The sequence below is a fragment of the Gambusia affinis genome, linkage group LG06 (assembly GCF_019740435.1).
Source record: "Gambusia affinis linkage group LG06, SWU_Gaff_1.0, whole genome shotgun sequence".
Taxonomy (NCBI): Eukaryota; Metazoa; Chordata; class Actinopteri; order Cyprinodontiformes; family Poeciliidae; genus Gambusia; species Gambusia affinis.
In genome coordinates, this window is record NC_057873.1 from 5,424,739 (window position 1) to 5,447,943 (window position 23,205).

General features: G+C 38.3%; 1 protein-coding gene across 2 annotated transcripts in view; it reads left to right on the plus strand.

Moving 5' to 3' along the window:
• Positions 1 to 788: 788 nt before the first annotated feature.
• cdon (cell adhesion associated, oncogene regulated) overlaps positions 789 to 23,205 on the plus strand; it is a 58,941-nt gene continuing 36,524 nt past the window's right edge. The window contains exon 1 of one of the 2 annotated variants that reach the window (XM_044119577.1): positions 789 to 1,329. The gene's annotated coding sequence lies outside the window, so the exon portion shown is untranslated. The remainder of the gene's footprint in view (positions 1,330 to 23,205) is intronic. The other variant, XM_044119578.1, reaches the window with a different exon arrangement.

Consider the following 23,205-nt stretch of genomic DNA (forward strand, 5'->3'; position numbering starts at 1 on the left):
CAGTAGCTTAGCAGAGAGAAAAGGGAAGGGTGTGAGCAGCACATACACAGGCATAATTGACAGAGAGAAAATCTGTGATTTTGATTGCAAAACGTCACAAAAACATTTGCAAAATCATGGAGGCACTGGTGAATGCTAAAAGACGTTCAGTAGGCCTACTAGCAGTTTGGCAGAGGACCCAAAAATGTCCTGAAGTAGGTGTAAAATGTAGAGTCCAAGAAACGACTCCAGTGAAAAGTTATTTGGTAAAAAGGCGACCCAAGTACAGAGACGATCAAACTTAAAAATTACATTATCAGACCAACCAAAATATAAAGCTAAGTGGAAATTTTGTTTTTCTAAGAACAACAATGACAGTAATTCATAAAAGTAACAAAAAAATAACAAAATCTGGCAAAAGAAATGTTTCCAAATCAGTTTCTTTCAAGAAAAAACCGTCTGAAACGTAAAAAAACAAAACTGTCTGTTGAATTTCTGGTTAAAACATGTTTGTTTTGTATTCACTGGGTAGAAAACCCAGAAATTTTACTCAAGTAACAGCAGAAAGTAGTAGAAATTCTCCTAAAAGTAAATTTTTATAAAAAGTTACTCATGTAAAAGTAATTGAGTAAATGTTACCACCGAACTCTCAGTACTTATCGACTGCAGGGACAGCCACTTACTGAACGTTTCACTGTTTGTCACTTGGACCTGTTTGATACGCGGTTCTTGAAAACATTCGTGATCTTGATTCGGCCCACAATGAAAATGAGTTTGACACCCTGGCTTAGGTGATTCCTTAACGATGTCCACACGTGTGCTCAGAGGGGGGAAGGCGGAAGTTATTTTCTCGTTAGATTGTAAAACTTGTTAATGCACAGCTCCTTCCCTCGCTGCCTCCTCCCTCCCCTCTCCAGGAGCCGTGCCGAGCTGCGGGGCTGGGACATTCCTGGTTTGACGAGCAGCCTGGTCGCTGCCATGATTTGCTGAGCAACTCGACACTGACTGCCTTCAAAGATGCGTGTGTGGAAGAGGCAGCAGTAGAGACGGGGAGCTTTAGAAGTTACACTTAACGGGAGAGGAACAAGCGGTTTCGGCCCGAAAAACTCGAGTCCAGAACCAGACTGGGGGAAGTTGGCGCACGTTGGCCGCCGAAGCCAATCGCTGCTTTTCGGGTCTTAGAGAAAAACAAAACTTTCCACCTCCGAGAGTTTTTATGTTCCTCCCGTCACCGCGCACTTTGAGCCCGTTTCTAATGGAGGGCCCCGCACGGATTTGGGATCAGAATAATGCGTTTTGCCGCTGCTGAGGGACCCGACGCGTCGCAGCTTTCGCCCTCCTGGAAGAGAGGTAAGGCAGGCGGACAGGGCTCGGGGGAAGGGTCGGTGTGCGCACCGGGGCCGGAGGAGCTTGAGTGGGAATAACAAAAGAAAGGTGACGCTAAAAGGAGCGGTGGTTGCGGTGTTTGGTTAACTCCGGTGAACGGGGGCGCCCCTGCACTGCTCCGAGTTAATACACAGTTTGTGTATGAAGCCGCGGTGCAGCATTATGGACGCTGCCTCTGAATGCATGCATTATGCGCTGAGCTGGCCTGATTTTCTGCGTTATGTTTGAAACAAGTCCTTGATCTTTGAAGGAAATAATGCTGATTTGTAAAAGTTCTGATCAGGAATGAGATGAACTGATCGCGTTAAGATAAGTCTGCCTGATGATTTAAAACAGAAAAGCAGGTATGTTTATCTCCATTATGCCTTTATTTTGCTTTTGATTCAAACATTAAAGATAAATAATAGCAAAACAAACACCTTTGTTTGAAGATTAGGTGCTTAATTAGCTGAATATGAACAATTTTTACAGTTTTTTTTGTTGCTTTTCTGGAATATGAAAAGATAAGATGATATTTGATGATTAATTAGTCAGGCTATCTGCTCGGGTAGTCCGTTCAGTGGCAGCTTTAGTTTTAAAACATTCTCCAAACTGATTGGTGTTCTTCCATTAGTTTATATAACAGAAAACAAACACCTGTTTGAATTGTTGGGTAATTTCCTAAGTGTTTAATTAACAGAATCTGAACTGTTTTTTTCTGTTCTTTGCTTTTCTGGAGTTTGATAAAAAGATGATATGATGATTAATTACTCAGGCTATCTGCTCAGGTAGTCAGTTCAGTGGCAGCTAAACATTCCCAATACCTCCATTAGTTTTTACGCTTTATGTTTTTTACCATGGAAAATTTTTCCAAACATAAGATTTAGTTTTCTTTTACACAAAGGAAATGTTTCAGCCAGCAGACTGGCAGTGCACAGCATCAAGAGGGGAAGGTTGGTGAATTTTTAATGCTCCATGTAAACAGAGAAAACGCCCACAGAGTCTCTGGCATCCAGTTAAATGAACCTGGACTTACAATAGAAAACTTGATCAACTTTAAAACCGCTTTAAATCTGTTTTATACCTTCATGTTGGCGTTTGGTCCTTTAAACAAATTCAAAAAGTTGAAATTTAGATGCAACTTATTGCTGCTCTCTCTGGGACGACTTGAATAAAAACAAAAGCTTAAATAAATATTCCATAAACGGCACTACTGAGTCTTGAACAGTCGTCTTGCAGATTTCCTGCAGGCTGTTTTTCTGACTGTTTCTGTTTAAAAAGGACAAACGTGTCGCCCTGAACACATCAGTGTTACCTTTACATTTCATCACAGCAGCCAACATGAACCACCAACCAGAACGGCAACATTTGGTGTTTTTTTTTCCCTACTTTCCTCCAGAGATGGAAAACTCTTTATCATTCCAGATAGGCACTTTGATGGTGTTGCAAAATGTAGCGCATGAATTTCGCTACGTTAAATGAAGATGTCATAATTTGTTTTGTATTTCAAAGCATAGACCAGAAAAAGGTTTAACCATTTAGTCTTAATGGTTATTTGCCAATCTATGTGAGATTTAATTGGGAGATTCCTAAAGCAAATCTTACAATCAGTGATTTTTAAACCAGTTTCCAATCGATTGCTGGGCCTCTTGCTCACATTTGTTGTCCTTTACATAGATTTTTGTCCCATATTTCTGGATTCTGGGGGACGTTTTCAGAGAGACGGACACGGAGACGTTTTCAGGCCTGGAATCTGTCTCTTTGACATGCAGTCAGTGGGACACACATGGCTGCTCTCAGATAAAATCCCTCCCCAAGTTCAAACAGTTGCACATGCATTGTTGCGTCGGGTGGGGGACAGGAAGACGCTTCCGATGGCTTTCAGATCCCTGCACTGCTGTGGACCGACGCAGAGAGACTCGCTCGTTGGGTCCAGCATCACGTTTTGGTACAAAGTGCTTTTGTTTTTGCAGTAATTTGCTTTTTTTTTTGTAGTTTCTCTCCCTCAGCTTACCTCACTTTAACTTAATTGACTTGATAATTTTGCTAAATTACGGAAATATTTCTCACTTGCAGCTGTTTATTCCTCTATTTATGGTCATTGAAATTTGCTGCTGTGAAAGCCTCTCGACAAACTGTGAAGACAGATACGTTTGTAAACTTTAACATGTCTGCAAATTGCGTTTTGTCATGAAAAACAGGATATATACATATAAACAAATCTGAATAGCTGCCTTATTCTAAACCCAGGAAACCAGCTAGTTGAGTATTTTTGTCTAATTGTTTCCTCTGCAGTACATCCAAGTTTTTGTGACGCTGATTGAATGAGATGTCGGAGTAATTTCAATTTTTTTTAAACTGTTTTTAAAGTATTTTTTTCTCCTCTTTTTTTGGGGGGAATTAATAAACCATTAGTGGCCCTGGCTCTTATCAGACCGACCTGCACAAAGCACAACCGCGTCATTAAGAGGGCCTGAATAATCTTTGAGCTATTAGGGCGCTCGTTAATGATAAACACATGTTTCTGTAGGAAAACTATGTTAAGTGGGCAATTTGAATGTAAGCATGTGTAATGATACCAGCCTCTGCTCTCATAATGGCTCTCTTGATTTTATTTTTTTTTCTTCTAATGTTCGTGAAGCCACATGCACACCAGCAACGACAAATTATGGCTGAGGTTTCATAAAAAAGAACCTGAAAAAAAAACAGGAAGTGAGGTCACGTGTGAGTTATGGTCTTTATATGAGGTAACTGTTTATGCCTTTCTTAGTTAATGTCAAAAATGGCAATGAAAGTGTATTTCTGGGAGATATAAATGTTATCTTTTTATAATAACAACCTTAATTACCTCTTGGTTTTAATAATGCGTGATGGATTAGTGGTTGAAGGCCAGGCGTGTCAAATGAGAGCTGAAATTTCAGCAATAATTTGGGGAAAACTAAAACTTTTCCAAACAGAGTGATAAAGATTTTTATATACTGAAGTCCAGCTCTATATGTTGCACTTTTTACATGGTCATAAAGCAAATAAAGGAGTATTAATGTCCCATTTTTAAGTTTTCACAGATTAAATTAGGATTTAGTGAAAGTTTTAAAAGCTCTCCATTCAGTGTAGAATTATAGAGATCAAGTCTGGCCAATATTTTTGTAGTTTTTAAAGTAGAGATGATCAAATCCAGTCCAGAATCTTAAAAAACTGTAAATCAAGCCAAAGATTGAATCAGATGCTAACTGTGTTTTTACAGTGCTTGTTGCAAACCATTTGAATTTTTGTTACTTTTTTCTTCCTGGTATCTTGAACAAACAATTAAACATTTTAAAAGGGACTCCAGTATTTATGTAACCCAGTATAACATGCTAGGCTAATGAGACGTTTTCATTAGCTGACTCTGTCAACACAACTCGTTCATTTCTTGCCTTATTATTAGGAGATACTAAGAAATTTAGTAAATCTCACAGTACTAGCATCACTGTCCATTAGATTAAAACATTGTAGAAACTGTAAAAAAGCTCATTAGTGTAGACAAGAATCTTAAACACAGATGCTAACTGTTAGCTGCTAACAACTAGCCAGTCAGGGTTTTCTTACGTTGCTTAGATTTTGGATCTTTTTTAATTTTATCTTATTAATTTTTGTTCGTTTTTCTCGGTCTTTGTAACAAGATGCGGTTAAATGTGCTCCAGTCTCGTTGATAAATAAAATGGTGGCATAATTTGATTCCACCATTAAGCTTGATAGCTGATGCTAACAGTAAGCAGCTAACGATTAGCTGCTGGCGTTATTCTCACAAATGATTTCAGATGAAAATCAGTGAGTCTGATTGATAATTTCTCTTAATTTTTCAAGCCACTAGGCGAACCTGAATGCTCGTCCCAATGTGAATGGATTTCAATTTTCCAAATTTTGTTTTGCTTCTTTATTTTATTATGTATCAAATTCAACAACAGCTTGTGAAACTGGCCGTTATTTTAAGGACCTGCACTGTTCTTCATAGAAATGGACCAATCAGGACCGATTTCAGGTGTCCGTCAGGATGGCTGGTTGGTTTCTGATTTTTATTTGTGTATGCTAAAGGAAATGGCTCATGAAAGAGAAAAAATGTGCTTCAGTTTTCTTGCAGTTTTGAATCTAATGGAAAACTAATGGGATTTATGGGATTTCCTTCATGTATGTTTGAGTTTGTCTACAAACTGCATATTAATTGGCTGTAAACGGCATAATGAGGAGTATTGCTGTGATGAAGTGTTGTTACCCTCGCTGTATCGCGGTTCTCCTTTCGCTGCTTCGCGGATTTGCATTGTGTTCTGCATTCTGATTGGCTAAACAGTCTCTCTGCTCCTTCTCTACCTGTGTGTCAATAACGTTGCGGTTTAATATGTACACGTACGTAAAAACAGCTGGCTAAATTTAACATAATCGGTGGTGGCATGTCGGTTAATAAGAAAAAAGAGCGACAACAGCTACCGATAACGATGTTCTCCTCCCGAACAAACACACCTGCACCGCGGCTTTAGGAGACAAAAACGCCACAGAGCAGAGTCAGGATGCAGCGAAATACACGCAAGTCACTATTTGTCCTACTGTACTTTGTATTTTTTATCATAATGATTATTTATTTTCTCCCGTTCTAATCCAACAACTCGTGGGGCGGCGCTGATCTCCGCAGTTGGGGCGCGTGAATCCGTCTTCAGTTCGTATTGATGATTGAAATTATTTTACAGTACTTTTATTTGTTAAACAAATGGTTTCCTTGGTTTCAATGTAATATGGAGTGTTTCATTGTATAATAATTGTTAAATAAATAAAGGTTACTACTTCGCGGATTTCACCTATCACTGATTCTTTTAGGAACGTAACCCTAAAAACGAGGGTTCACTGTACATACAGCTTTTTTATAACCGAACGAAATGTCTGCTTGCTTGATTGTGCTGTAAAATAACAAAACACTTAATACCGCCCCTTTAAGATTGTCATTCATCAAAATGTGTCTCCTTAACCCTTATGATTTTGTTAAGCTGTGCATCGCAGTGCGTCCTGTTTATTTACTGAAGTGTTTGTAGTTCTTAGTTGGGAAACTTCATGTCGGACAGGGAGTGAGCTCAGCTACAACACAGAGGAATTTAGAGGCTTGTTTTATGGTTGGTGTTTGACCTTCCAGGCAGCCATTCCCAAACTTAAAAACCTGGCTTGGTTTGAACTTCTGACACCTCTCATTGCTCTGCGATTGAGTCACACTGCTTTAGTCTCTAACAGCGCTGGAGAGAAACAGCGTACTTAACTAAACGTACAAATAAACGGGTAACAATGCACTCTAGTAAAAGTACCACATGAATATTTTACTTGGGTAAAAGTAAGTACTTGCTTTTAAAAATAATAAGTATTGAAAGTAAGCTGAAAATGTGACAAATGTTGTAATTTTGGTCCCCAATTGAAACGAGTCGAACCGGATGGTCAGGTGTGAAAACAGCCTAAATTTAAAGTTAAGAAAAATCAAAAGTACCCACAAGTACGTATACATGAAAAATATACTTAAGTACAGTAACAGAGTACTTACACGTTGCTTCATCCCACCAAAGGATGAAATGATTAATCTGATTAATCTGATTAATCAGATTAATCAGATTAATCGTTAACCTCATGAACAAATCATCTTTTCTGATGCTTTTTCCTCATTAGCTGCCACATCAAAGTAGGGTTGAAACAATCAGTCCAGTTGTGATTAATCAATTATTTAAATCACAGACTTGCTCATTAATCAATTAATTGTTAACTGGGGTATATAGACTCAAAAAAAGGCCATTTGATGAGAAATTAAATTCTTTCAGAGCAGTAATAAAACCAAAACTGTTAAAAATATAGATACATTTTGCATCTAAGATAAAAACACCTTTGACTAAACATGTTAAATAGTCAAAATTCTCCAAGTAGTTTAATTTTAGGTTCACCAGGTTCAGATTTACCAAGCAATCAAATGTTAATTTTCTTATTTAAGAAAGGAATTGAATTGTTTATTTCCATCCTTTAGTGTATTTCTAATAGAAAAAGGCTTAAGAGGTTAAATGAGAAATCTGTAAAATGTGCAAATTTCATCCGATTAATCGTTAGAATAATCGATTAATCAATTAATCAATATTAAAATAATTGTTAGCTGCAGCTCTAACTGGTTTCTAATGCTGACTTTCGTTCTGTTAGCTACTTGTGAATGATACATGACCCCGAGGGTCGTTTCAGACGGACAGAGGGGCGCGTTGGGCAGCGGGCCAGGGAGCCGGTTGGTGCTGATTGACAACATTGAGACGGCGGCTGCTGGCAAAGATGTGCTGGTGACTTGAAGCTGAGCGCTGGATTGAGGGTGAAAGCAGTAGCTGAATGTTTATGTGTCTCTGTCATTAGTAGCACTTCTTATCGGCTCAGACCTCACAGTGTAATTATTTTAACTGGACAACACGTTTCTCTCCTTCAAAACTCCTCAATGTTTCCACCATCAACCCCATCCGAGTCTGACAGACGATCCAAACAGCTTCGGGTTGAGTCTCCTGTGCGTAACCATGTCGGGTTTTCAGACGACCCGTGCGCTTCCTCTGAGCCGACCCGTCCAGAGGCGTCCACTGACCGCTTGTTCCCATCAAATGACTGGATCTGGTTTCTGAATGTTCGGAGCAGAAAAGGACCTGAAACCGGGTAATGGCTTTCGAGAGATTGGAGAAATGAAATGAGAAACATCGGGCCGTAATTGTTAAGACAAACAAACAGTTTTTGGTGCAGCAGAAACAGATGTTGGGAAGCAGCCACTGAAAGGCAGCAGAGGCAAACGATGGGTTGGTTCGTGTTAATGTAATGGGAAAACAGGCTCCTGCTAAATGTAAATGTGTGTGTGTGTGTGTGTGTGTGTGTGTGTGTGTGTGTGTGTGTGCTCCCAGCGTGATAAGGGAATGTGGATCAGTACCACACACGGCTGCTATGAGGAAGAATAAACCATCCAGGCAGCTTTAGATAATGAAAATGCACCAGGAACGGTTTAGTTGACGCAGTTGCTGCTTCTTCTTCTTCTTTGTTTTTTAAAATAAAAAAATGTCCTCTTTTATGTTTCTGGGCAGAATAAAACTTATCTGCTTCTATAAACATTTAAATCTAATCCAGACTGCAGCAGATTCTCTACTGACAATATTTATTAAACAAAGAGGGAAAATGTGTTCTGAAAACTAAGTACACCCCCAGTGCTTCCACAGAGTTCACCATTTAAACTCCCAATCAGCTGCTTTTATTAATTGAGTTTGACTTTCTATAAAAGCATCAGGTTTTACTTTGTTTTGCTGGTGTGTAAACAAAGGTTAGCAAACTGCAAAGGCAGCATCAATCTGGACGGAGTTATCAGGACTTTTAAAAACTATTTCAAGTCATCAGTTGTTGAGCACGGTGGTGGAAGGTTGGTGATATGGGCTTAATCAGCAGCAGGAGCTAGGTAGACTAAAAATCAACCACAATCTCCACTGCATGGGATTTTAAGTCAAATTGAGTCTGATGACTGAAGCTTGACCCAAACTGGAGGAGTTACATTGGCCTAGTCAAAGTCCAAACCCGAATCTAATGATATGGGTTGTAAAAATTACCTCACCACTGACTTTACCACAGTCCTGTGCTGCATTATCACCATCACATGACCAGACAAATAACTTCCTCCACCAGAAACGAATAAAATGGGAATAAATATCGGTCGATAATATTGATCCAGTTTTATATATTGGGCCAATTCTGATAAGTTTAAAACAAATGACCAACATCCGCCAATCCTGATGTTATAAATGCTTCCCTAAAATCTGTATCCATTTGTGTTTGAGGTTAAATTACAGGAGGGCTGAAACGATTAATCGATAACTGAAACAATTAGCTAATTTAGTAATCGATTAATCGTTAACTGTCTGCATTTAATTGTTTTTTTTTTAACACTTTGTGTTAATTACATTAGGTCTGAAATGATTAATCGTGATTTATTAATTATTGAAATCAACTATTTGAGCAGTCGATTAATCACTAACTGGAGTACAAAGGTTAAAAAAAGGTTATTTGCTTTTTCTTGACAAAGTCAGATCCTGCTCATATTCAGAGCAGCATTTAAGCCAAAACTTTACAAAATACAAAAACATTTTGCACTCAAGATAAAAACAAAACTCAACAAGTGGCAAAGTTTTAGCTTCACTCGGTTAAAATTCACCAATGGAAAGCCATATTATTGCATTTTAGGCAAGAAAAAGTTTATTTCTTATTTTAAAAAAGAAATGTATTTGCTAATTTGCGTGTTTTAATGTATTTCTAATATTGTAAAAAAAAAAAGGAAAAATCCGCAGCCAGTTTTTTTGTCCGATTAATTGATTAATCACCTGAATAATTGCTAAAATAAGTAATGCAACCCTAGATTACATACATTTGAAACCTTGTTTGAGATGGAAATTTAATTTAGTTTATTTGCCTCTTTTAATGTATTTCCAATATTGTATAAAAAGGTTAAGATGTTAAACATGCAGAATGTGCCAATTCAGCCCAAACTTTTCCGATTAATCATCAGAATAATTGATTTACTAAAATAATCATTAGTTGTTTCTCTAGGTTTCATGCATTTAAGACTTGGTAAAGATCAGATTTTTCCAAAAGAAGGTGAACTGTCTCTTTCCCGTGTTTTTGTGTTGGTCAGATCTTAACCCGAACATTGCGGTTCTGCCAGAATCAAGCTGAAATTGTCCAACAGAAGACTGATGGCCGCCATTGTTCTGTCGTTTTCTTAACTTCTCCCCTCCAGGAAGGAGAAACTCTGGCGCTGAACTTGTGAACCAGAGATGTGAAGCGATTTTTCTTTCTTCTGCATTCTTTGGCCTTTCCTGTTTGCAGTATTCATTTCTGTTTCCCTTCCTGTAAGTGACCCCGTTCAGTCGGTCCGTCACCTCAGCGCCGAGGCCCCCAGGAGCCCGCCCGCCCGCCCGCGAGTGACCGCAGCGTTCTACTCCCAAAACGGCGAACCAATGAGTCCCATCTGAGTGGGGCGGGTTTTCGGCGGGGACAGGAATGCCTGCGCCGCTCTGGAAGCCGACGCTCAGATCAGTTGGACTATATTAAGGACCGGCTCTCCCCTTTTAGCTGACAAACAGGCTTCTTGTTTGAAGGGCTGTTTTTCTCCCAGATCAGAGCGAGAGGCAGCGTGGTGACCGCCGCTGCCTGCCTCTGGTTCTGTGGTTGCGGGTGCCATTTTGGGCCTTCCCTCCACCAACATGTGGCCCTTCAGGGAGCAGCAGAAACCCCTATTTATAAAAGATATTTAAAGTGAGCCGAATAATCCAATTCAGACTGGTTCTGCACTGCGAAAACAAAATCTTACCAAGTATTTTTGGTCTAGTTTCTACTGCAGATGTTTTGGAACACTTGAAACAAGAAAATCCAAATTACAAGTGACAAGATAACAAGACCTTGTTTTAAATAAATAGTCCTGGAAGAGGTCAGGACAGATCTACAATCAACACAAAACAACTGCAAGTCAGCAACTAGACCCTTGTCGTTTCCAGCAGCCATTGTACAGCAGTAAAACCAGCTGACTAAACATGCTGGAACTCAGTTTGGGTTGCTAGGTGACAGGTGGCGTTCCACTGGGGTTGCTAGGTAACGGTCTGTGGTTACTAGGTGACCTGTAGTTCCTGCTGATTTGTGACGTTGCGTTCGGTTTTTGAAACGGCTCATTTTCCAGACACCAAAAATTATAAATTTATTGCCAAAATAAGCAGGCGGCTGTTTCTTTTTAAAACGCTTGGAATGTTTTCAGAAGCAGTAGAGACCAACAAATGCGCAAAATGTGAATTTTGCGTGATATGTGCCCTTCAGGATTGAACAGGAATGGAACTAGTTCCCCTGGCAGATTACTTCACTCATAAGACACTTTCCCATGTTATAACTGAATAATCTCTCTAGTACTTCTTCATGAATATTATGGACTCAAACCAAACTGAAATATTTCAGTTAGTTTTTTCTTTAGGACGTTTAGTGTACTTAGATCTTTACACTAGAAACCAGACCAAAGATATTTGGAAAGATTTTGTGTTTTTGCAGTGATGGGAGCAGACGCTCCTCCCTGGTTGATAAAGCTGGTGGATATCTGTAAGGGATGCAACGTTTTCTTGTTTTCTTGTGGTCGTTTCCTCCACAGAAAGCTCCTCTCGCATCAGAAACGGCTTTCCAAGGAGTTCCGTCTTTATTTTAAGGGCCAGATGTGTGGATTTATCTCCCTCTGAGTTTGTTTTGCAAACAACAAGTGAGACGTGCTACAAATGGAGACGGATAAACATTTAGACAGCCTAAATAAAGTGTTCACACTTTCTGTTTAGGAGCAAGTATTTATCTTGAGGTCCTCAGGCTTGTAAGACAGCTGGTTTGTTTGCAAAAGATTTGTGGATTCGGTGAAGAAGACTAATTATATTTCAACTTTTTTCCTTTTTTTTTCTGCGTGTTTGTTTTGGTTTAGCCGTCTGCTTGTGGGGGTTCAAGTTTTCGCAGTCACATAAATCCTCCCCTCCATGGATCTACAGCCGTTGCTTTAGCTTCATCATACTTTCAGAGTCCATTCATCACACAGACGACTGAAAAGTTCTTTCTTTCTCACGCCTGTCGAGCAACAAACAAAACGGCAAAAGCAACACCAAGCAGTTTCATCTCTGCAGGCGTTTTGGAGCCTCTGCACTGTCTGGATGTTTATCGTTTTGCTGCACAGGTTTAAAAAAGTAAATAAAGCTTTGAAGGATGCAGACTTGCAAATTCCATGTCAATTCGTTTTTTAAAAAAAATAGAGGCTTTTTTTTTTTTTTTGCATTTTATGCATTTTTAACACAATTGTTTCAGAGTAATAAACTAATTGATATTGGAAATTTCTCCCAAATATCTACCAGGTTATTAATCTATCACATAGCTTTGGAGCTATTTTGGTATTTTTAGGTTTTTGGTTTTTTACAGCGTTATCCAAGTTTGTCCTACAAAAGATTCACGCATTCTTAAAAAGTCTAAAATTAAGACCTTAAATTCTTAAATTAATCAAAACATTTCGTCACAGGCTGCAGTGGAAGAACTATTTCATCTTTTATGTTCCATGTGGTTCTAAATTGTTCCTTTCTTGCTTCATTTTTTCTTTCAGGCAATTCGTACATCTTCAAATCCGTTGAGGCTACCGCTAGCTAGATGCTAACATACCCTTCCTAGCCAGCCAGCTAGTTTTTTTTGGGGGGGGGGAAGGTCTGTTATGGTTTAAGTGCAAATTTATCGTTTATCATTGGATTTCTTCTGTTGCCAAACTATATGATGCTAAGTATATTTTTGCTGAAAAAGCTTAGCACAGAAAACTGTTAGCGATGCTACTGCTAGCAGTGGTCAAAGTTCAGCTTTTGGTGCGACATAAACTCAGAAATCTGAGGTGTATTTGATTTTAAACACGATGATCAAGCTCCAATTTTAGTTTTTTAAGAAATTTATTTCAACATAGTTGTTACTCTGAATGGAGATGCAGCTGAAAAGGAGGAACCAAAAGAGAACAGAGCTGCAGCTTTCATCCTTTCTGTCGCGTTAGAGGGCTTAAGTTTCATTCATAATGGTCTTAGAAAGTCTTACATTTGAGTTGGTGCTTTTTGGTAAGTTCTGTATTTCAGAATATTTGACCAAGTCTCTCCTAAACCTTCATTTACACTATAAAAACAACACAATCTTAACAAGAATTTTTTTATCTAGTTTCTAGTGGAAATATTTTTGTAGGACAAAACTAACTCACAAGTATCTTTTCTGCAAGATGCAGAAACTTGATTCAAGAAAAATAATTCTTGAATGTGCCAGTTCCAAGATGAGACAGTAGAAGAAATAATACGCTGTGGAAATGGTACTTTTGATCAATAATAAAGAATGATTTACTTAAAACAAGCTCTCATATTTTGCCTGTAAGTTAATCTTGTCTAATTTCCAGGCACTAGGAACTAGAACAAAAAATGCTTGGTAAGATTTTGTGTTTTTATACGATCAAATCAGGTCTGTCACTATTAATTGCTCACTCAATTAGAGCAAACTCATTTCCAGTAGTATATTTTTAATTTTTTCTCCCTTTCTGCCAATAATTGGATGATAAAGTTGTCAGTTTGGTGTTTTGGTCTCAAATAGCTCCTTTTTTTGAAAGACAGTTTTGTTTACGGAGACTTTAAGATTCATTTTATTTGTAGTTTTGTGTATTTAAATTGTTTTCCAGTTCCAGCGTTAAATGTTCATTAGAACTGAAAGTTTATTAATTTTTGAGAATGTGTTCTTGCATTATTATGCCATTGTTACTTTTATATTACTTGAAAATGGTCTCAAAACAATATTATCGTTTATTGTGATAACTTCTGGGACAATTTGTCACCAGTAAATGTTGTTTTCTTGTGTGATCTTCTGGTTAAGATGTTGCGGCTGCAGTAGAGCCGGCCCAGATCACCACACTCCCTCCACCGTGTTCGTTAGTTTAACTAACGCCTGATGTGAAGCGACTCAGACTTTCCAGAATGTTCCACCTTTGTCCTCGTGCGTTTATAGCGCCTGTCCTCATCTCCTCAGATGATCCAGATGTTTGTGGTAATGTGGATGTGACCTTTGTGTTCTTTTCGGTCGGTAGAGTCTGTTTTTGCAGAACAAATCTTCCGTGGAGGCCGTTTTCTCCCCGCCTGTGTCGGTGCTGAACCGCGGACACTGACCGTAGCGTTTTAGTGGCTTTGCTTGAACAGCCAGTTCTTAGGAAGGTTTTCCACTATTTCATATTTTGTGAATAATGGCTCTCACTGGGGTTTGAACCGACTTTCTAAGTGTCATCTGGTCTTAAATGATGCATTGCTTTTTGTTATTCTTTGCCTACTTCATGCGGTCATTTGTACATGGTTACTTGATTTTGTGAGTTTGTGAATCATCAGCATAAAAAAAAAAAAAAGATTAGCCAATATTGCAATGATGTAACAAGGGTGGAAACACCAGTCCAGACTTTTGGACTAGTTACAAAAAATGAGGCTTGTGATTAACGTGTTTAAGGCCAAATTACATTTTTTATGAATTTAGTTTATTTTAAGACATAAATTTTAGAAAATGTTTTTTTTTTTTTATAAAAACATTTAGACTTCTACAATTTTTTAAAATTATTTTTCTAAAGTCTTTCTTTTTGTTTTTGCATTTTTATTCATTCTTTTAATTAAATGCAACCACAATCTAACTTCTGCGTGAATTGTTGACCCAAACGCGCAGAACAACGTTGAAGCGCTTTGTTTATAACGGACGCCGCCTGTAGATCCATTTTAAAATCTGTTTTATAAAAACAGAACTATAGAACAGATGGACTGTTTTTAAACAGAACAAGTTCTGTTTTTAAATTGTTGCGTAACTGGAGTCGACATTTTTGTCACAAACTTGGAAGAATATGAAGAAAGCTGAGAAAAACAAGCGCAGTGAACCTTCGGTCCGTTTGGATGTGCAGTCAGAACTGAGGGTGGCGTGATCGTGACCCGATGCGATTCTTCCATTATTATAATTTTCAGTCGTTCACGTCCCGATTCATCGTGTCCGACTTCTTCTGGTGCAGAATTACGATGCAGGTCTCACGTCAACGACGTAAAAATCAGCTAAAATGCATCATGACCACGTGAGGTGTGGTGGTGCAGGGGTTAAGCACAGCCCACATATGGAGGCCTTAGTCACATGTTCGATTCCTGGCCTGGTGACTTTTGCCGCAAGTCTTCCCTCCTGTCATTACCCACTTTCCTGTCAATTAACTATCAAATAATTGACAGGAAGGTTTTATTGGCCACCAGAGCAAAGAAAACCTTAAAAATAAAGAAAGAAATTAATAAAAAATGCGACATGACCGTTCAGATTGTGTTGAAATCAGTAGAACAAGTCTGACATTGACTGGAATTGGGCCAAGAAGGAATCGGATTTGGTTGCATTGGTGTCTAAATGGACCGGTGGATTCTGTCCTTTCTGCTCTGCAGAAGAAAAAACCTGAGCTGGGATGAAAAATCAATTTACTGGTCTTCAACTCGTCTTTTTGTTCATTAGCTGCCACATCAATTTTAATTGGATTAATCGCGATTAATCGATTGTTGAAGTAACAGTCAACTAATTTTGGAATCGATTAATCGTTAACTGGATTACACAAACTGAAAAATGGCCATTTGTCGAAAGAACAACACATTCTGAGCAGTAATTAAGCTGAAAGTTCACAAAATACACATTCATTCTGCATTTAAGATCAAAACATCTTTGTCTGTAAAAATATTTTACCCACAACTTTTCAATGGGAGTTTTATTTTCACCTGATTCAAGGTCACTGAAGGAAAGATATATTGTTACATTTTGTTTGTTTTTTATTTAAAAAAGGGGATTTAATTTGCCTCTTTTAATGTATTTCTAATATTAAATAATGAAGCTTAAGAGCTTTTTATGTGCCTTTTTCATCCAACTAATCGTCAGAATAATTGGTAGGGTAATCAATTACTAATTGTTGCTGCTCTAGATTACATACATAAATTATTTGTTTATTTGTACACTTTGATGTATTTCTTATATTGAATAAAAAGCTGAAGAGGTTAAATGAGAAATCTGCACAATGTGCCAATTTTTAAAAATCAGATTAATCAATTAATCGTCAGAATAATTGATGGAAAAACTGATTTCTAAAATTATTGCGAGTTCAGCCTGAAATTACAATAATTTAAGGCGTTGTTTGCAAAAGTAACTTATTGTTTAGTGTATTTTATTGCTTATATGCATATTTTAATGTTTTCCTAATATTGAATGAAAAACCTTAAGAGGTTAAATAAAAAATCTGCAGAAGGTGCCAATTTTATGAACCAATTAATCATCAGAATAATCAATATAATAATCGATTACTAAAATTAGTTGCAGCCCTTGATAACATAAATTTGAAACCTCATTTTAAAAGTAAATAAATTTGTTTATTTTCCTCTCACAATGTATTTTTAGAATTGTATAAAAAGTGAAGAAGTTAAATTACTGTATTTGTTTTACCCGATTAATCGTCAGAATAATCGATTACAAAAATAATCATTAGTTGCACCCCTACATAGCATACATTTGAAACCTCATTTAAAAAAGACCTTAACTGTTTATTTTACTCTTTCAATGTTTTTCCAATATTCTTAAAAAAATTGAGGCTAAATTACATTTTTCTTTAACCGATTAATCATCAGAAAAATCGGTTACTAAAATAGTTGTTAGGGTAACCAAAGTACCACCAGTGGTACCGGTACCGCAGCTTGAGAACCTTTTTGTTTGTGGCGTCGGGAACCAATCAGGAACACGCTGGGCGGAACTTGTTGCCATGGTTACGATGGACTCCATCATCATGGCAGATGGGTCCGATCTCTGCATCCCCAGAGACGCGGGGCACTGCTGATGAAAGTTTTCCTCATCTCTGGATCACATCAGCATGTTTTGCCATCATCCCTCTAACCAGGACGGATATCTGTGACTTCCTGCGCAGGCCCCGCCCCTTCCTGTGGGGAATGAGACTCACTGGAGTCTACTAGGACCAGGGTTATAGTAGTTTAGTTTCGTCTAAATCAGTTGGTTTTAATACGTTTTTTAGAGTGCGTTTGATAGTTTTTATTTGTTAATGTTTTTTGGTTTCAGTTTAGTTTTCATTAGTTGTCTCAGACGTTTTGCCGATAAACAATAATTTTGTCTGGAGACGATTTTCAAATAATATAATATCAATAGCACAATAGAAACACGTTCTCAAAGATCAATAAACTTTAAATTATAATCAACATTTAACACTGGAACTGGAAGACATTTTAAATAAACAAAATAAATAAACCAAACAACAAATAAAATGAATTATAAAGTGCCTGAAAAAACAATTACCCTTCAAAAAAGGCGACTGGTTGAGACCAAAGAACCAGACTGGAGCTTTTTGTCATTCAGTTTTTGGTAGAAGGAGAAAAACGATAAATCACGCAAATGGAAATTAAGCTTGTCTTAATTTAGCAGGCGGTTAATTCATGTTCTTATTGAGACAGGCCTACAGAAAATACCATTTTCAAAAATGTTATTATAGTTGAACTGGTGTTTTATCTCAACTTTTGCTGTCGCCATTTTGCAAACTATCGTAAACGTCGTCAGGAGGATTATGGAGCGCCGTAATTTACCGGCGGTTTGGCTTGTCACATTAATTACTGTTTTTATTTCAGTTATCAAAAATGTTTTCATAGTTTTGATCGTTTTGGTTCACTTTAATAACTTCGGCTCGTATTCTGTTAAAACGGTCACAATTTGGACCAGATTCTGTTGGAAGAAACTAATTTTATCCGATTCTAAAACGGTTATGAAGTTACATACAGGATGTCAAATTCAGTTGATGTTTGTAGGGATGAAACGATTAATAGTGATTAATTGATTATTGAAGTAATTGCCAACTAATTTTGAGTATATAGACTTAAAAAAACAACATTTTTAGAGCAGTAATTAAACCAAAACTGTACAGAAATGATTACATTTTAAGATGAAAAGCATTTTTTCCGATTAATCTGATTGATTAATCGTGTTTACATTTTGTAATCCTTGACACACTTTGGTGCAAAGCAGTGAAATTCAGTTGATTTTTGTATTTTTGAACGAAACAATTAATCAGATTAATCGTGATCAATCAATTTTTGAAGTAATTGTCACCTAATTCAGTAGCAGATTAATTGTTTATTGGGGGATACAAACTCAAAAAAGGCAATTTACTGAAAGAACAGCATATTCAGAGAAGTAATTAAGTCAAAACTGAATAAGAAATTTATACATTTTGTATTTATGATAAAAAAAAACTTTTGTTTTTCTCCTCAAGTGACATTTTTAGCGTCACTTGGTTCACATTGTGTAAGAAAAAAATGTTTGTTAAGCACCTTTTCTACTCAGTTACTAATTGGTTAATCCAAAAAACAATTATTATATCCAAGTCTTTATAGCATGGCTCTAGTTTTAGTTTTAGTTTTATAAACGTACAATATAATTCCAGTTAGTTATAGATTTTCCCCATTTAATTACTGATTTTATTTATTTCAGTTCCAGGTTTTGACATTTCGTTCGTTTTGGCCAAGAAGAGCCGCATTGAGCATTCCTGCGATCCCTCAGCATTACCTTTCTGTCTGCACTAATGGCTGAAAGGCCTGTGAAATCAGCTGGAAGCGCCCAGAGGGCCCACACAAAGGCCCAGGGTTGTTAGTTACATGCGCTTTGCAAAAGGTCTTGAAGGTGGCCTTGTTTGGCAGCGATACTCGGAGATCTGTTTCCAGTGTCCGAGGCGCTATTGAGTCTCCTCCCCGCGGTTAATCCCTGCTGTTCAGGACCTTGGGAAACAACCGGGCCGCCTCGCAGATTCCCAGGAAAAACAAGACGTTCCAGAACAATCGCCAATTAAAACGGGGTTTCACATACTGTACCGTTCAGCGGCTCCGTCTCCCTTTCTCTGCGCCTCAGGCGGGAATTAGCGCGGTCTCCCAGGTCCCGGCCCTGGCACTCGGGGAGAGTCGGGCTTCTGGGTGAACAGAGGCGTTGTGGGGAGGAGGCGGGGGTGTGTGTGTCCTTGGTAAACAGGGCTTTGTGGGATGTGACTGTCTGATCCCCGAGGGCCTCGCCTTTCATTCCTCCGCCAGTCTGATCCCGCTCCACGGCAGCGGACGCAGGGACTTTGGCGTCAGAGCGCTCTGGGGCCGCCTTGGCCTCTTTGTCACCTCCAGGACGGCTGAAGCTCCGTCCGGAAACCGAAAACATGCTTCGATTGTCTGTAGCAATGGCAGCGGGTTTAAAGCTGGAACACTACTGGTCGATTAATGAATAAATCTGAAGTTGATTGATCTTAAAATCCTGAATTTTCTCCTATTTCAAGAGGGTTGATCATCTTTCCATAACATAAGGAGTTTAATTCCTTCCTTCCCTTCTTTGTCTGAAAATCTTATCACGATAAAAGTATTTTAGATGAGTCAATACTGATAATTATTGATTAGTTTTTTAAAAATATATCTGAAATGCTGCCAGACTGGTGGCGGAACCGTTCCTGTTTTATCCAGTTTTCACTCCACACTCTTATTATTCACTTTCAAGCATTTAAGAGGCAGAGTGGCGAAACCTTAAACTGCTGCTGCGCCAGCTGCTCAGTAGGTTGTGTGGAGAATTTATCCGTTCTCCATGTTAAGTTCTTGATGTATGAAGTTGAAGAAGAATCAGTGAGTTGAATTCATTAATAGCAAAATACAGCTGGTCCATTTCTCATGCTACCTTTAGGAGTTAGCAGGACAAAATGGCATCAAATAAGTTTTCCATTCCCTTTGTTGGCCTCTATCTAAGCTACGCCCTAAAGAGGGCGTTCCTTTAACCCTAGCTTTGAGGACGTTTCCTAACATGTCATTTCCTTAAGCTTTAGCTTTGCTGCTAGCTAAAAGAGATAAAAGCAACAACACCTAATTATTTATTGTCAACAGTTGTTGCTAGGTAACAGAAGAGTGAGTGAGTTGCTAGGTAACAGAAGAGTGAGTGAGTTGCTAGGTAACTGAAGAGTGAGTGAGTTAGTTGATTCCAGCAACCTTGCTTTGCTAGCCGTGAGGTTGAGTGGCTAAAGCCTTTCCTCTGCCTACATCTCCCAGAATGCTGTGCGGTTCTGGCTCGGCGTCTAGTAAATATTCTATATATTGAATATTCTATTGGACCGTTTATCTATTGACATGATCACACATCTATGGCGATATGGATTGTTATTGATTATATGTAGGCAGATGGAAGATGTCAACCAGCTCTCTCACTCTTCGGTTACCTAGCAACTCACTGATTCCTTGGTTACCTAGCAACGACCTTTAGAGTGGCTGGTGCTGCAGCAGTTTAATGTTTCTCCACTGTGCCTCATAACTGCTTGAAACAAACAAACAAAAAACAACAACAGCTTGGACTGAAAAATGTGGATGAAACAGGAAAGGTCACGACCCCAGGCTGGCAGTATTTCAGAGATTTAAAACAAAAAAATAATCAATAATTATTGATATTGACTGATTATCGTGATACCTTTAAAGTGAACATAAACGACGTTATTTCTCCAACTGAGAAAGCAGCTAGCTTGCATTGTGGATCCTCTAAAAGCTCTTGAATGTGGTTTCTACCTCTCACAGTTCGATAAAATTACTCAGCTTTCTGACCCCAACTCCCTTCACCTCTTTCCAACTCCCACCGTCTTTCTCTCCCTTCGTTCTCATCCCTCCCTTTCCTTCCTCCTTTAATAAAGACTTTAATCAGACGGAGTTGGGCTCAACCAGAAGATCCTGTCTCCACTCATTAGTTTCTAGAATCAGCCCCTCCAGGATGTCGCAACGTTTTTTTGATTCTTTCAGAATAAAATTTCTGATTTTCTGAAACCTTTTTCAAAAGGTTGCAGTCAAAGTTCCCAATTTTTTAAGCATTATTTTCAGCATAATGTGGTTTTTACTAGATAGTTTAAGTTGCTTCTTGAAAATGTTGTACCTGAAGAATTATAAATAAAGAAAATATTAAATACGCTCCATGGGAAAACTGGACATTTAAAACAATCAATGAAGTTTCCCTTAATATGATGGAACCATAATAAGAATTAATTTAAAAAATAAAATATCCAGAATGAAGTTGAAATATGAGAATAAATTGGAAATAATACAAGAATAAGGTAAAAATAATATGAGAATAAAGTCATATTAGGAAAATAAATTTATAATTTAAGAATAACATCATTACAAAAACGTAATATTACAAGAATAAAGTCGAAATAAGACGATAAAGATGAAACAATATAAGAATAAAGTCATATTATAAGGATAGTTCTAATATTACAATTATAAATCATTATATTACAAGAATAAAGTTGAAATAATATGAGGATAATATGTATTATTACTATAATATCAAGTTTATTGTCATATTATATTGACATACGTGTTTCTTCGTAACTTTGTTGACATTTTTCTGAGTGGTTCTGATACTCTGTGGTACCTGAGCTGAACTAAAAGCAGAGGATGAGGAAATTTGCCCTCTTGTTGCCCTCCTGCCCCCGTCCCTCCGTGCAGAACTTCCTGCCGTCTCGTTCGGGTTTCTCGTCCCTCTGTGGATCGGAGGAATGTGTTCGCTGCGGATCGTCGGTCGGTGAGACGCGGGGCGAGTGCAGACGGGTTCGGGGCATTCAGCACGTGAATCACGGGTCGGATTGGACCACCGGTCCAGGAAAGACTTGCTCCGCCTCTTCCGCCCCGCTGATCTGCTGCACCCGGTTGTTTTTACATGAATCCCTGGTTTAATTTGGACCCGATTGGTGCCGGTTATCGCATCCATGAGCTTCTGTTTGCTTTCGGCGCGGCGTTGTGAAGGAACAGGCCGGGCCCCCTGCACCAAGTTGTGACCTGTTCTTCCTCTGCCCTCCGGCTCTTTGATGCTTTTGTGGCTGTTTACCCAGTAGGACGGGGATGTGGGCCCTGCCCCACATGACGGGGGTAAATGGGGCTTTAAGTAGTTCCTACAGGCTGGAGGGTTAAAAAACAAAAACAAAGTGCAGGTGCTAGCCGCCTGATAACTCTGATCTGCTTCCCTCCCCGGAGGGGATCCAGGCTTTGTGTTTATTTTCTCCTGTGTCATCACCAGGGATCCCGCTGGGTTCCTGTATTTTAAGATGATTTCCTGGATGCAAGTTGGATTTTTAGTGCCTGAAATCCTTAAAAAGTGTGTTTTTAAAGGTTTGATATTCTGTAGAAACGCCTTATAGAAGGTCAGGTGATTATCTTGTGCATAAAGGTGATCCCTTATGCTTCCTTCAATAGGGTTAGGATAGATTTATGGGATAAAGAATTAAATTTTTTCCACACCATCATTCTTAGGTGATGAGATGTGAATCTGCTCAGCTCCTTTCAGAATGAGATGTTTTAGGGTCTCCTGTCACTTTAAATCTAAATAAGCTGCTCTTGGCCACACCCCACCCCCAACTCAACGTTTACACCTTCCTGTAAAAATGGCTGCAAACAGATGAGCCATTATACCACCGTACGTCTTTGAAAAGCATTAATGGAGGCTTCTGCGCAACCAACAAGAATGCAGCAAGTGGTTTTTGTTAAGTCGGCAACAAAACGTAGCCACTAAACGGTACATAAACCAGCTGGCCAAACATGCTGGAGCTCAGGATGGGTTGCTAGGTAACGGGCGGAACTTTGCTGTGGTTGCTAGGTAACGGTGCAGTGGCTGCTGATTTGTGACGTTGCATTCAGAAAGTTTTTGAAACACCAAAAAATATTAACTTGCTGTTTTTTTTAAGTGCTTGAACTTCCTTTAGATCAGCAAAGATCCAAACGGAAGTACAAAACCGTGCAAAATGTATAATTTTCATAATATTTGCTTGTTTAATTTGAGCAGGAAGGTAATTTGCCTCAACACAAGATGATTTGTTCACTGTAATGAATATTTATTATTCCTCATAGCTCAATAAGTTCTTGATCTGTGTAATTTAAATAAAGGTGCTCTCGTATTTTATATGTTTTTGAAATTGGGATTTTTTTTTTAACAGTAATGGCAGTAAGAAATGATGTCATATAATGAATTGAAACTGTCTTCTTTAGTTCAGTTTTATTTTAACTCCAAAGTGAAGTGCTGGAAAAGTTTGAAAAGTAACCCTGCTTGAAAACCGTTTGAGTTTACTGTGAAAAGTTTATGAATAAGTGAAGATGCTGCATCAAACCAAAACATTTCAAACCTTTAAACCAGATGTCAGTTAAAAATTTACAAGTCAAGCAACTTTCCCGCTTGAACTCGCTGACATCCAAAAACAGA